The sequence below is a fragment of the Empidonax traillii genome, unplaced genomic scaffold, assembly GCF_003031625.1.
Source record: "Empidonax traillii isolate 1590-97213 ecotype Southwest subspecies unplaced genomic scaffold, ASM303162v1 scaffold12:size2584012, whole genome shotgun sequence".
NCBI classification, from domain to species: Eukaryota; Metazoa; Chordata; class Aves; order Passeriformes; family Tyrannidae; genus Empidonax; species Empidonax traillii.
In genome coordinates, this window is record NW_020955205.1 from 991,042 (window position 1) to 1,006,267 (window position 15,226).

Genomic DNA, 15,226 nt, shown 5'->3' on the forward strand with positions numbered 1-15,226 from the left:
TCGGGAAGAAATGTCCTGGTGAAATGTCAGTGGGAGTTATCATAATGGGAGAGACGGGTTTGTCGAGCAGAGGATGGTTCAGATCAGGACAGGCGCCTGTGGGTGTTTGAGAGCTTTCAAGCCCGAGGAAAGCTCTGGCCCCAGTCTCAGGACCCTTCCCAGCTGGACTTTGGGCTGGCAGAGGGATGGGGGTGGTACTGCCAGCAAGGAAAGGGCTGTGGGATGCTCTGGCAAGGGTCGTGTCACCCAGGCTGACTCATTTTTGGGCAGTAAGGAAAGCAGAGTCACACGGCTCCAACTTAGCCTTGTGCTAACCTTGGACCAGGCTTCTTCTCTCAGCTGCTGGAAAGCCTCCAAGACACGGCTGCAGCAAGGGCAGGACTGCTTGGAAAAGGAGATTTCCAGGAAGCAAAGCAGATGAGCAGAAGAAAGGTTTTGTTCCCTCTCTCTGCTTCTTCAGATCCCCCCCTTCTTTAGGTTCCCAGCAGTCCCATCGGCACCAGGACCTGTGACTGGGTCTCCTCCAGATCCATGTTCCCTCCAGACTGTGAAGTTTATGGGGTCATCCACACACAGAAGGGTCCCATCTTTATCCCATTGGGGTCGTCACATCCAGCCCCTGTTCCCTGCAAGTTGGGCCTCACCTTAGGGCGGTCAAAGTGGTGGAGCTCCAGGCGTGGTCGCCCGGGCACATCTGCAGGGGGGTCGCCACCTGAGGAACGGCAGAAGTGGCAGTGGTATCCATGGGGGGATGGGAAAGGTGGTACCTCACCTCCAGAGGCTGAAAAGAGGAAAAAAAATTTCCACCTGCATCAACATTTTCTTCTCCCACGAGGGAGAAGACACCAAGCAGCCCCACAGGGCATCTAATATGGCCTTTGCCCCTCCTTTGGCTTTACTTGAGGGGTGGCTGCTCATTAGTGAGAGCCACTAATTAAGAGAAACGAACCTAATTTGCAAAAGCAGAGCTAAGAGGCTCCACTTGCTCCCCTCTGCAGCTGGGAACAGCTTTGAGGGGGATTATTCAACCACCAGACCACGGTGAGGGCAGTAAATGTTGGACGTGGGTACGTCCCACCCGGGAGGAAGCAGCTCCTCTGGGTCTCACAGGCACTTTCAGACCCAGATCAAGGAATTTCAACAGAAATCCGGCTTTCCTTTTCCATGACACAGTCGGAGAAAAGCACAAGTTGAAAGTCTTTCCGAGCCTTGACGTGCCTGCCTTTGATTTCTTCAAAACAAAACGAGGTTTCCGCAAATAAATTAATTTCTTTTCAACGAGATGTTTCTTGGCAGGTCCTCTGACACCTGCTGACCCAAAATGGAAACTTGAGAAATTATTTTTTTTTTCTTTTTTTTTCCCCTTAATAAAGACACAGTTCACACTGACCCAAATTTTGAGCTTTGCTGTTGTTAGCTTTGCCTCTGGATGGCAAATGGAAGAAGCAGCTGCTCTCCCATTGCCAGGGGACACCCAACTGGGGCATTATGAGGAATATTATGAGACATCCAGGTGGGATCAGCAATTCCCACCCCTGAAGGAGGCCAAGAGGAGATGTGGAAGCCTGCAAGCAGCAAAACAAGAGGGAGGAGACGTTCTTCCTGGCTTTAAAAATTCATCGCTGGCTTTCTCTGCATGTCCTGGCACAGGGATGCTGGAGGCTGAATCCAGACCACGGGGCTTAAAATCCCCTGGAAAGCTCTTCTCCACGAGCTGGTGAAGCCCAATTTGTCCTCCAGAGCATCCTGCAGCAAGAAGTCCCATGAGTGAACATCCCACTGCAATGAAAAAGGGAAAAAAAAAACAAAACAACAAAACAAGCGATTTGGAGTCTTTTGATTAAAATAAAAGACATGAAACAAATTACACAGGACAAGCTTCGCCTGGGATCTGCCAGGGAGCTTGGCAAGACCTGGCGCTGCCCGTGGAAATGGAGAAGGAGGAGAAAGCTGAGCCACCAGTGGTTCCTTGAAGCTCTTGATTTCACCTTTAATGTATTTCAGTGCATGATTCAAGCACATTATCTGCATGAAATGCTGCATTAGCATCAAAATGAGGGGAGTTCTGTTCGATATATTAAAGTGGCTCTGATGGGTTTGAAGGGAGCTTAGCGCAGGAGAGGCATTAAGGAAGTAAATGCCACATTTGTATTCAAAAGAGCTTTCTTTTTTTTTTTTTTTTTTCATTTAAAGCCATTGATCTAAGAAGTGGTGCTTAAGACGGGCTTATAAAAGCAGGAGTGCATCTTCCCCGGGAGAGACAAAACGCCATGTTTATGGGGAATGGGAAGGGGAAGCAAAGAGCCCATTTGGAAAATAGATGGCACTTGGGGGGCTTGGCACAACACCCTGAGGAGCCAAGGGCTGGGAGGGACGGGTCCTTCAGGTGGCATCACCACTCTCTTTCCTAATGTGTCCTACGTGATGCCTTTTTTTGGTTCAAGTCCGGAATTAAAAACGCCTTTTCCAGGCTGGCCACGCCCACCATGCTTTTTCCTGGTAAACACCCGGTTTGCCTTTTTCTGCTAAATCTCAAGGAGAAAAATTATCTTATTTAAGCATTTTATTTTTTTTAATTAGGATTTTTTTAAAAATTAGTAATTCTTTCTTTTTTTTTTTTTTTTAATTAAATTTCTGCGTGACAAAACAGCTTCAGACTTTTCACTGGAGCATCAAAAGTCGAAGCCAAGGCAAAGCGAACGTCACCGACGTCTCCACCAGGACAATTTCAGTGGTCTTACTCACCAAGAGTTTTTAAAAATTAGTAATTCTGCTTCAGAATATTCTTTATCTCTTTATGCCACTCAAGTAGGAAAAGTCTCTTTTGTAGCTGGCTCTGAGAAAAGAGTTTTCCCCCCAAAATCAGGCTCGGCGCCGCGGTCCCGTTTAAACCACGATGAATTTTTCTTGTTCTGTTAATGCCACACAAGGAGCATTTCAGCTAAAAACACCAGGATTTCTGCAGAATTTGGGAGATCAAACTGGTTTAGCTTCATTATCTGAAGCAAACAGAAACTGCCCTGAAAGCTCTGGGGCGAGCATTAACTGCCTCCATCCATCTTTGCCACCTCCAATGGCAATTAATAGTCCCTTGTCTTTCCAAATGGAGAAAGCAAGGGGTTAAATTAATTGCTTCTGACCACTTAATGAATCAGGGAGAGACCCTGGGAAGCTCCTCTTGCCTCTGCCTGCAAATCAGCCAGAGGAAAAATACACTTTTCTTGGCTGAGATGCATTGCTTACAGAAATATCTATGCCTTGGAGCTGCCACGGGTGTGACACTCTCCAGGCTTGGAGCTGTTGGAGGTTGGTCACCCTGTGAAATTCCACCACGTGTGGCCCTTGGAGTGAATTAAATAAATCAGAGTATTCCTCCCATGGGAGCTGTGAGTAGCACTGGGGAGATTTTTGGGGGTGTCCACACCGGGACACACACTGGGACCTCCAGCCACAAGCTACCAACCTGTCACCCATGTCATCCCTTCCCTGGAGGGCCGTGCCAAGAGGAAGACACACCAAGGAAAAGCTGGACATCTTACAAGTCTTTATAAACTAACAGCCCCTTCCTGCCAATGGCACTGAAGCCCAGCCTGAGGGGACGTGGCTTTTGTCGCTCAGCCTTCCTCCCTGCTCCGTGCTCTTCCTCCATCACCCTGCAAAGCGAACCTGGGTGGCTCGGGGACATTCCAGCACTCCTAGCCTTTCCACCCAGCTGTTCCCCAACCCCCTTGAGTATCCCCCACACCCACCCATGAGGATGGGGCTGTTGGCTGGAAGACCATCCCTGAATTTGGGGGGGTGGACAGGAGGGGCAGCAGACACTGCTCCCGCCCTGATAGCTCCCACTCCCAATATTCTTTCCCATCCCAGCTTGTTTTCTCCCTCCTCCCCAGAGCAGGTTGTCATGTCACAGAAGAAGGGAAGGAAACAATGCGGAGGAAATTGATAAGCATGGCTTAAAAGCCAGAGAAAGGGAACATTTGCCTGGGAGAAGCTGTGATTAGATCCGTGTGTGTGTCCTCTGCCAGCGTTCCTAAAAATAGAGCTTGGCTGCACAGACTGTCACACGCATGCAGACATGCTCTCGCTGGAGCTATATTTACCAGCCTTGGAGACAGCCAGATTCCCAGGAACGAGCCGTACGTCCCCCCGGGACCGCCACGGAGGGTTCACACGGCCAGGAAGGGACACAGGGGTGAGGAGAGAGCTCCCTGAGCATCCCTGGGAGCTGCTGAGGGGGGGGTGGGCACGGAGAGACACGGGTGGGGAGCACAAAAACGGGGAGCTTCATTTCTGGAAGGTCCTGGAGAACATCTAGAAAAGCAGATCTCTTGATTTGGAGGGACACGTGGGACAAAGAGAGGCCACCCAGATGGCCACGCATTCATGGTCCTACCCCTCAGCACAGAAGCAGCCCTCAAAAGAGATCCTTATCCCCCAACCCCTCTTCCTGTATCAACCCAAAAATCCAGTGTTTGTGGCCAAGTCTTCCAAGCCCAACATCTGGGCCAGCACAAATATCTACATCCACAGGCTGAAGAAGGTTCACAGCGAGCTCCAGTCCTCCTCCACTGATGAGACCAGGGCTTGGTGCCATCAGCCATGGTGTTGCATTCCTGGATCTGGGCATGAAGAGGCTGGGAAGGAGGAAGGTCCCACAGCTGCTTGTTGGAGAAAGAAAAACTGGAGCATGACCTACATCGCCTGCTGGAAAGAGGCTCCTCCGCCCCCCGCCGAGCTCGTTGGCCTCGTGATAGAGTGGGGAGTGTTTAAAGGGACAAAATTGAGGCATTTGAGTCATATTCATGAGGTTTCTGAAGAGGATGTTTGAAGACCGAGGTATTATTATCCACATATGTCTTCCCAGAGGTTGCGTGCAATTAGCATTATTCACAGATATGCAATTAGCATTAGCCAGAGATATGTATTTCGGGTGGGAAAATAAGTGTTTTTCTTCCCGGAGTAGTTGTTTTGTGCACGGTTTGCTCAGCTCAGAGTGCTTTGGTCCGATTGGAAATTGGAGAAGAGCCACTTGCCCCAGTTTGCCCCTGGAAATGGAGAGGCCAGCAGCAAAGGGCGCTTCTGCAACTGCAGTTTCGGTTTAATTAGTGGATTTTGGATGAGCCGGTGGGCACCCACACAACCAACTGGCCCATTGCCATCTGTGGCGTCATTTCCCCAGGGACCAACAGCACATCCCCAGCGGCTCTGCCTTCCATCTGCCCAGCACAGGGCAGCCACCCCAACCCTGTGCCATCTCCAGGGAGATGAATCTCATCTCCTGATCCAGGCCCTGAGCCACGGCTTTGGTTGCAAACCTTCCCCTCTGATGCCCGGAGGCAATGCTTGGCTGCAGAGGGGGGAGCAGGGTGGTGTCTCTGAGGACGGGTCCATTTCCGTGGCATCCCAGCAAAGCAAAATGCTCTTCCCCCCCAGGAGGAGCAGCAGATGCTGCTGTGACCCACCTTCATTTTCCAACTCAAATCCCCTCTGTTTAACCAGCTGGGTGTGAGATCAGCGTGTGGGATGTCGTTACCGGAGGGTGAGGGGTGAGTTCCACCCCACCACGGAAAGGCAGGAGCGTGGAGCGGCTCCATGAGCCCAGACACCCTGAGCCGCACACTCAGAGCTCCTGGACTCACCAGCCTCGGAGGAAAACGTGGAAGGTGGCGCAGGAGAGACTCTCCAAGAGTGAAGGATTGAATAGGCTCACTGTGCTGACAGCCGGGTGTTTTGATAGGAGGCTGCAGCACCCTAAATCGTGCCAATAAACACTCAGACATCCAGTTTCGATTCAGCTCAGTGAAGAGCTGAGCTGTCTGCAAAGAGGCGGTTCGTAAATCAGGAATTTGAGGGTCACTGAGTGAGGACAGTGCCGTAAATCCAGACCTTTCTTCTCTCTGACTTGAAGTTTAAAAGCCCAGGAAAGGGCAAGGTCTAAACCTAAACAGATGCCCAACCACCTGCAGGAGGTGTCCTTGGCATGAGGACTCCAGAGAAGCCTTCACTCACAACTACGCTGCAAATCCCACTCATCTCGCTCCAGGTTGATCCTCCTCCCATTGGTCTCCATATCCGTAGGGTCCTTTGGACTGAATCCCACTGGTCTCTGGAGACACCAGTGCCCTCAGGAGAAGAATAAATCCCGCAAGGGATGCTTCACAGAGTTTCTCAGACAAGGTGGAGGGTGTTGAGTTGGTGGCTTTTAATTCCTTGAAGGCACCAGGCTTGGACCTGGATACAGCAGGTGACCTGTGCCGAGATGGGACTGTGGAGCACAGCTCAGGAGGCCCCCACCCCTCAAATCCATGCAGCGCTGTGGGACCTCTCATTCCCAAATCCTCCTCCCTCCTCTCAGGAGGCAGGTTAACCTCAGCGCACAAGGACACATCACAGGGGTAGACAGAGATTAGTGGTCAAGCCAAGAGCAGAGCCCGATTCCCTGACCCCTCTGTGGGCTCCAAGAGCAGCCAGGCCTCACCACACACCCAGCCTAACTTCCGAGCTCAAAGGGGCCACAGGGACTGCCACAAAGTCCTGCTTTTCCCTTCAGAAAGAGCCTAAACTCTGCAAAACCACATCCATTTGTCACCAGCAGCTCTTGCTCCAGGGCATCCCATGCCAGCTGGCTCCGTGCTGTGCCAGTCCCCAGTGTCACTCCCTGCTCCTCCTTGCTGCAGCCAGGGACCTTTACAAATAAATAATGTTCTACTCCAATCTGTTGGAGCAAGCTGGCCTCCTCCACACCTCTGGGGAGGGTGGCAGATGAGGAAGGATTGAGGATCTGCATGGAAAACACCTGCCTGTCGCCCAGAAATGCTTCTAAAAAGCAAAGAGGTTGCCTGGGTGCTCCAGAAATATCTGAAATTCAGAAATTTGACACCGCGTCTATCGAGAGACCAGCACCAGCTCCCAAAACATGTTGGCAATGCCAAGAGAGGTGCCAAGGAGCCCAGAGCATCATGTTAATGGCATGAAGATATCCAAGGGCTGGTGGCCCAGGGTGAAAGGTGGTTTGCAGTGGGTGGAGACCAGAATAAGCACCAGGACAAGTTCACAGAGGAACTGTTCACTTGCAGGCAGCTCTGGGCTGCAGGGAGATGGCTCTGCCTCCCTCCTCAGGGCTGTTAAAACCCCCTCATTTCCCCAGTGAGAGCTTTGCTTCAGCACAAACCTCAAGCAGAGGCACAAGAGGCACAGAATCCCAGAATATGCTGAGCTGGAAGGGACTCACAAGGATACTCCAGTCCAACCCTCAGCCCTGCATAGGACCCTCCCCAAGAGTCACAGCAGCTGCCCCAGAGGATCATCCCAATGTTCCATGAGCTCTGTCAGCCTTGGTGCTGTGCCCACTGCCCTGGGGGAGCCTGTTCAGTGCCCAACCACCCTCTGGGGGAAGAACCTTTTCCTGAGATCCAACCTGACCCTGCCCTGACACGACTCCAGTCCATTCCCTGGGGTCCTGTCACTGATCCTCACAGAGCAGAGATCAGCGTCTGCCCCTCCTCTGCCCCTCACAAGAGAGCTGTAACTGCAGTGAGGTCTCCCCTCAGTCTCCTCTTCTCCAGCTGAACAGACCAAGTGCCCTCCATGTCCTCACACGGCTTCAAATCAAGGCTCTTCCCCACCCTTGCTGCCCTCCTTTGGACACTCTCTAATGGCTTAATGTCTTTCTTATGTTGCAGTGCCCAAAACTGCCACAATATTCAAGGTGCAGATACCACTTCTCCCCAGCCCTGGCTATGGAACACAGGAAAAGAACAAAAAAAATACCCTTGGGATGGGATTGCACAGCACCCTTGTATCTAAGGACAGGGTGAGGCTGCCCCAGGTTCTCAGCCAGCGCGAGACTTTCCCAGCACCATTGCTGAGAGGGGAAGATGCAAAACCCTCTGGAAGGGAAGGAGCCCATCAGGACAAGAGGACGTTGTCTCAAGCTGTGCAGGGGAGGTTTAGGTTGGACATCAGGAAGAATATCTTCACAGAAAGGGTAATTAGACGTTGGGACAGGCTGCCAAGGGAGGTGGTGGCATCACTGTCCCTGGTGGTACTCAAGGAAGACTGGCCACGGCACTCGGTGCCACAGTCTGGGTTGGCACAGTGGTGTTGGGTCTCCAAAGGTCTTTTACAACCTAATTGATTCTGTGAGCCAAAGCTGAGGAACCACAGCGTGCAGGTCCTCTTCCTCAGCCAAAAGACTCCGGAATGAGCTCCAGGGCAGCATCCCCAGGGCACAGTGACCACAGTTCCCTCTGTAGCTTCTCTAACTCTGAGGGCAACCATCTGATGCAGGTCATGCTTAAGGATCTGGAGTCACAGGTGGAGCACCTGCAATCAGTTGCAAACCAGGTTCACCAAGCCTGAGAGGAGAAACCTGCTGCCAGGGCCTTGGCGTTGAACCCCAGAGCAGGGATGTCCCAGTAAATCCTGTACGTATGAGCAGGTCACAACCATCACTGGGGAGAAGACACAGAAGCCTCAAAGCCACCACGAAAAGCCTTATATTTGCCTTTTTTGTGTGTCTGCGTACTAGCCCCTCCACACACAGGAGCCATGGTTGTGACAGGACAAAGGCAACTGAGAACCTCACCCCTGAATCCAAAAAAAAAGCCTGGAAAACACAACATGGGTGGACTCTGCAGGACACAAAACAGCCCAGCGTTTTGGAAGAATCTCCTGAGACTCAAAAGGTGGAGGAGACCAGCTCATCCAGGGCTTGTCAGAGCAGAGCTCAGCAACAACCAAAGACCCCCCTGAGGGCAAATCCATCCCCTGCTCATCCCCATGGGATGCAGGGTCAGGTCAGCCTTTTGCCCCATGGTTAGGTCAAGTAGGAGACCCTGGATAAACCCCACAGGACTTGACACACGGGGAAACAGCTGGTGAAGGAAGTCACTAGGGAGCCCAGGCATGTATCAACCACATCCTGCAAAAAGAACCGCGGTTATCTACCTCTGGAAAAAAAAGCCCAGGGCACAAAAGGTGGACAAAGTTTTCATGGAAGGGGGGAAAAATTCAAAGCTGCTTTAATCCTGTGGTAGATCCTCCACCCAGCTCATGCTTCCAAACTCATTAGCTGCCATCCGATTCTTCCTTGACAGCAGGATCGTTAATTTTGCACTTCCCAAAATAATATTTGCCAGGCAGCACTCTTCACTATGATTAAAACAATATTGGGCACTAAAAATATCCAGCTCCTGGGGGAATCCTGCCTGCCCGAGACAACAAACTGCTGAAGACACATCGAGGAGGAGCTTCGCTCCCGTTAAAGGCAAAGTGGGACTGTGCTCTGCAACGGGGGGTTGGGAGGGATGGAAGGGGGAAACTGAGGGTGAGGAAGGGACAGGAAAGGTGGAAAGGGTTCTTTCAGGCACAAGACACCTGGGATGGCAGAGCCAGGGCTGGGGAAGGGGTAGTGGGCATCCACAGGAGGTGAAGTCCAACACCTGGAGATGACCCAGGCAAGTGCTGCTGAGACCCTCCCTGCAGAGCTGCCTCCAGCCCCGGGGAACAACAGCGCAGAAAGGACATGGAGCTGCTGGAGCAAGTCCAGAAGAAGCTACCAAGATGATCAGAGGGATGGAGCACCTCTGCCATGAGGAAAGGCTGAGAGAATTGGAATTGTTCAGCCTGGAGAAGAGAAGGAGTGACCTAATTGTGGCCTTCCAGTACCTGAAGGGAGCTGACAAGATGGAGAGAGACTATTGGCAAGGACCTGGAGTGACAGGACAAGGGGGAATGGCTTCACTCTGACAGAGGGCAGGGTTAGATGGGATACTGGGAAGAAATCCCAGGGTGGAGAGGCCCTAGCACAAGTTGCCCAGAGAAGCTGTGGCAGCCCCATCCCTGGAAGTGTCCAAGGCCAGGTTGGACGGGGCTTGGAGCAACCTGGGATAGTAGAAAGTGCCCCTGCCCATGGCAGGAGGGTGGAACAAGATGATCTTTAAGGTCCCTTCCAGCCCTTCCCTGACTCTGTGATTAGGTCAGTATTTTCCCACGTGGCTCCAGGAGCTCCCATTGCTGGTCACATCATCTCCCCCACCTGGTTACACCACTCACACCTCCTGCCAGCTAATGGATAAAACATCTGCGTGCAGGCACTTCATTATTCAGCCAGCCCCTATGGCCACATACAATTCATCCAGGCAAATATTTGCATTTTTATTCCATCAAGTAACAAATGAATTATCAGGCAACACCCGCTCCCAGCACCGAGGATCCATCCCCGAGATCGTCTCTCCATTGTGGTGGATTCGTGTTTGCCAATCCATCCATCCTCTGTGCATTTTTTCCCCCCTCTCTTTCCAACGTAAATATATCTCCATTGGGTTTTTCCTATTTATTCTTGTGCCAATATTGTCTTTTCTCTTAACCCCTCCCCAGTCCCCTGGTCCCCTCCCTCCCCGGGGCATTGCCCGGTGCCCACGGGCCGCACAACTCGCCTGGAGCCTCTCTTGTGTTTCTGGGCCACGAGCTGCAAAGCCTCGTGCCCTTCCCCAGCTAAATCATTAATCACCACTCCTCTCTGATCCCATGATTTGCATGGCTGGCAGCCAAGGTCACTCCAGGGAGGGCTGCCTGGTGGAGATCAGCCTCTGGTGGATGCCCCACCACCTCCCACGGTCCAGGCAGCACAAGGACCTTCTCGGCAGCTGCTGGGGCAGGTCCCTGCAGAGCAGCCCCCACGGTGAGCTCCGATTCCAAACTCTGCCTGCTCCCCATTCCCTTTGATCTCCCCTTCATTAGTCCTTCTCCTTCGCTTTTTGAACGTAATTAATACTTCCCTGATCAAAAGCTGTGGCGCAAGGAGAGTTTTAACAACTCTTGTCTCACTGCATGTTCCCATTAAAGGAGGGCTTGGGCAGAGGGGAGGAATGAGACCTCTTTTGGAGCCTCAAAAATGCAGCAGTTTCTCATCCCTTTGCCCTGTCCCCAGGATCTCACCACCAGCAGTCAGGGCACACCATGTCCCGCTTCTTCCCAGCCCTTACATTCTCCAGGGGACTCAGGACCTACATGATGGTTGTTTGGGGTCTGGCCAAACACCCACCTGAGCCATCAGCAGCACCCAGAGGATGAGGGAAAACACAGGGGTTCTTTTCCCCAGCACCCAGGTGCTGTCCCCTCACTCCCAAGCTGGCAGAGAATCGTGCCCTAAATAATCTTCCCTGATCTCTACATCCAGCCCCAACCTGTCCCAGTTCTCATCACTCGAGCTCCAGCCCAAGCTTGGAGCAACCCCGAGCCCCTCTAAAACCCCTTACAACTCAGTGAGAAGCTTTGCTGTTGGGCCACTTGGCAATCAGACAATCCAAGAACTACATGATCAAAAAACCCCTGGTTTAACCTCCTTGACTGCCCCAATCCACAGAAGAGATCCCATAAGGTCTTAGCTGGCTCGTGGGGCTGTGGAGAGCAGCTGAGTTGGGGGGTAGGGGACAGCACAGAACAGAAGGTGGTTCCTGAGACGATTTAGGCACCAAAACCCAGCTTGCTCTCCCCATGGACCATCAGATGCTGCTTCAAAGGGCCTCAAAGCAGCACTTGAAGTCTCTGCTGCTGCCCACACACCCTCACTGACCAAACCTCCCCAATCCTGGCTGAGCCAGAGCTCAGCTGCAGTTCAGGTCTCCAGGAGGAAGGTGTTGATCCAACCCCCAGCCTTTAATGCACAGGAGGGTCTCCAGAGCCTCAGCTCCTCCTGGCACGGGGTGAAACACCATTTCCCCAGGGAAACAGGGGGAGGAGATGCTGATCTCACATTGTCACCTGTCAGCAAGCAGGTTTCAGCTTTGCTGAGGGGAAAAGAGCACAGAACCACCACTCAAAGCATGCTCAGCCCTCCCAGAACCACCCAAGACATCCTGATTTGATCAAAGGATGCTGCCCACACACATCAGCATCCTTCCCCCTCCAGCTCAAACCCAGAAGGAAACCAAAGGTATTTTTTTTCCATCCAAACTTGCTTTTTGGGCTGCTCAGAGCTTTTTTAGCCTGCTGGTGTCCCAGCCTTTGCCTCAGCCAGGCCAGCAGCGTGTCCCACACAGGGACCTGCCGGCACAGGAGCCAAGGTCACTCCACCCAGGTGACGTTACCCAGCAGGCACATCCAAGGGCTTGGCTTTGCTCCCTGGCACCGTCAGCCTGGCCAGACCTTGCGAAGTCACATAAGGTGACATTTTTCCAGAGAATTTAACTCACCCTGATAAAAAGCCAGCTAAAAAATCCTCCTGTCTGTACATATTCCTGCTGGGAAACGCTGTTCCAGCGCGGGGAACAGGCTGTTTTCACTGGCATTTACTTGGGAAAGAAAGGGAACAAGCTCCTTCACGAAGGTGGGAACCACACGAGGTGATTGTTTCCTTTGAAAAGGCATTTTGGTTGGGCTCTACTTTTTTATTTTGTGCTGCAGCAGCACGATGAGACGGATCTGTTCAAAGGGAGAAGGAGAACACGACGCTCTGATCCGCTCGGACAACTCCAAACACATCCACACACCCCCCCCCACCACCACCTTCCAACCACTGCTCAGCTTCCCCCTTCCCGAAAATGTTGATTTATATTCCACCTGCAAACGAGGAGGAAACAGAGCGGCCAAACACCCCACCACGCTGAGCCCTCAGGCATTTAGGGAATGAGCCTCTGCACCCCAAAACGTGGGGGGTTTTTTCCTCCTTTTATCCTTGCAGTAAGCAGGAGAAGGATACAGGCTTCAGGGGCTTCAGGGTAAGGAGCAAGGGATAGCCTGGAGCTTTTTGGGTCGGGAAAGCTACAAAAAAAAACCCCAAAAATAAAATAATTCCAAGACATATTCGCAACCTCTCCTTTGCCTAAAGCTGCAGCCACAGACAAGTCACAGCCCAGCAACCGGAAAATGTGGCTTAGGAGCAAAGATTTTTATTTGCTCTGCCTTAGCCTTGTGCTGATAACATAAGAAGGTGGGAATGGGATGATGTTGCACCTTGTGGTGTCTCCTGGGGACCCAGTTCCAGCTCTGGAAGCTTTCGTGGCTCAGCAGGGCTGGCCCTTGGATGTAGCACAGGGAAGGAGCAAAGGAGGTGCAGTGCTCCTTCTGAGGGCTGAAGAGCTCACAAATGCAACAAAAAACCCCAAACCATGTTAGAAATAGAGCAGCAGAGCAGAGGGGATGCTCACTGCTCGCCGCAGCCCAGGGCAGCCCGGTCCTGCTGCCACCACTGCCCCTCCGAGCTCCACCCTCCAGCAACGCAAAACCCAGGCCCAGGGACCACAAACCTAACAGAACCTGCACTCAGTCCTTGGGCAAGCCCAGAATCAGGGCAACAAGGTGAGGTTTTTTGGTCTGGTTGTCCTTGCATCCCTCAAGATGCCACACCGTAGCCCAGATCCCCAGTTCATGCCATACTCCAGCCGCTCCCCTCCTGCCTAAGCTCCAGCTGCCAGCAGGAAATGTCTTCTGCCACTTAAAATCCATTTTAATGCCACTTAAGAATCACTTAAAGTTAGTCTAAACTTCTTTACCAGTGAGGAAACGTGCCCTCTGAAATCCCAGGAGAGCAGGACAGCTGGTTCAGCTTCTGTCCCAGGCTGGAAAAATCCATCCAGCTCTGAACACCAGCAGAAAGCATTAAATAAAGAAAAGAGACACATTTGGTGTCTCTGGACAGGGGAAAAACCCGTAAAAATTTACACTTTTATGCACCCCGGAGCAGAAACTGGGAAATATTAGGGATATTAGCAGATATTTTATGGGTCTGTTTTATTTCAATTCCTCCCCTTCCCACCCAGTGCATTTATTTTTTTGCTGTCCCACTGCATCTTTCCAGAACAGGGAAAGCATCACCTCAGGATAAATAAAATAAGGGATGTGCAGAGAGACAGGGATACGGGCTCAGGGAATTTCCACTGGAGGAGTCAGGGCTGGAGGCACTAAGTCATGGAGGTCATGAAGTTTGGGGACTTCCCCCCCCCCCTCCTTCTCTGTTGTTTCCTAGTGGAATGACAGAACCCTCTCAAAGCTATTTTAAGCCCTCGTGACTCGTTTCATCTCTCAGGACAGATGCTGATCCCAGAAGCCGGAGGTAATTCCCACATGGCAGCATTATTCCAGGAGTGATGGCGCAGCCGGGGCTGGTCACCTTTTATAGATGCTGAATAAGCTTCTAAAAATACCTGAATTTTTTTTTTTTTTTGGTAACAGAAACAAGGGAGCTGCAGAGGGGAAAAACATACCAGTTTGCCTTTCCTGATGCATTTCCTCACCCCTGAGCTCACCAGAGGACACTGCTGGGGACAAACAGCCCAATTTCTCATTCCAGAGCCCATCCCAGACACTCATTTTTGGGACACGTCAGCAGGGCTGAAGGTTTTGACCACTTTTGGATACCAAGGAAGATCCTTTCTCGGGTCATCTCTTCGCCAGGACACTTCTTTGAGCAGGGAGGAGCATCCAGAGCTACCACAGGGGCAAGGTCCAAGAGACACTTTAAGCTTTGACCTCTGGGTTGACACATGTCCCCAGGGCTCCTCCTCCACCTCTGAGCTCCCATCTCTCCCAATCTTTTTCCCACTTCCTTGCACAAAACAAGTTTGAGGAGTCTTGGCATCAAATCCCACTTGGTGAGGGGTGGAGAGGCTTTTTGGGACATCTGTGAGCTGTTGGGTTTGCAAAGGAGCTGTACACTCATCCTTGAGATGCACCAGGGAGCACACAAAATTTGCTGGATCAATCCTAGTCCTGGAATTGGGAGGCTGTGGTGTTCCTGCTCCCACAGCCACAGCATCCCTGGGGTTCCCCACTGGGCAAACGTGCCTCCAAAATAAGTCCAACCCTCCCACCTGCTCCCAGCACCTCCTCTCCCTTTCTACAGCCGGGCAGGAAGGGCTCACAGTGGGAGTCTCGGGGGGAAAAGCAGGGGAAGGAAACCCTGGTGAGGTGGGAATCTGCAGTCAGTGCTCAAACAGTGCTCAGTCACCTCCAAACTGTGCTCAGTCACCTCCAAACAGCACCCAAATCCCATGGGAGGGTGGCTGTCCCCTTTCACACCCACTTGTCCCCCTCCAGGAGATGCACTGGGAGTTTATGGGGTGCTCTTGTAAACAATCCATATATATATATATTCATATATCCATATAAATACATATATTGCAGTTGCTCCTACACTCAGGCACTTGGCTCAGTGAGAAGAGAGGGAGCAAGGCAGGGAGCGATGGTTAATCCAAGCCTTGCAGCAAAGATCCCGGAGTCA

The 15,226-nt window shown here is 52.0% G+C and overlaps 1 long non-coding RNA gene across 3 annotated transcripts; it reads right to left on the minus strand.

Annotated features, from left to right (window-relative positions):
* Positions 1–264: 264 nt before the first annotated feature.
* Positions 265–11,163, minus strand: LOC114059834. 3 transcript variants are annotated; one of them, XR_003571745.1, is made up of 3 exons: positions 11,051–11,163; positions 1,079–1,779; positions 265–712 (listed from the first exon to the last, which is right to left on the minus strand). It is a non-coding gene; the product is annotated as an uncharacterized LOC114059834 (long non-coding RNA). The 3 variants fall into 3 exon arrangements; XR_003571746.1 differs by lacking the exon at positions 11,051–11,163 and adding an exon at positions 4,104–4,310; XR_003571747.1 differs by lacking the exon at positions 11,051–11,163 and adding an exon at positions 2,422–2,527.
* Between the last annotated feature and the right edge of the window lie 4,063 nt (positions 11,164–15,226).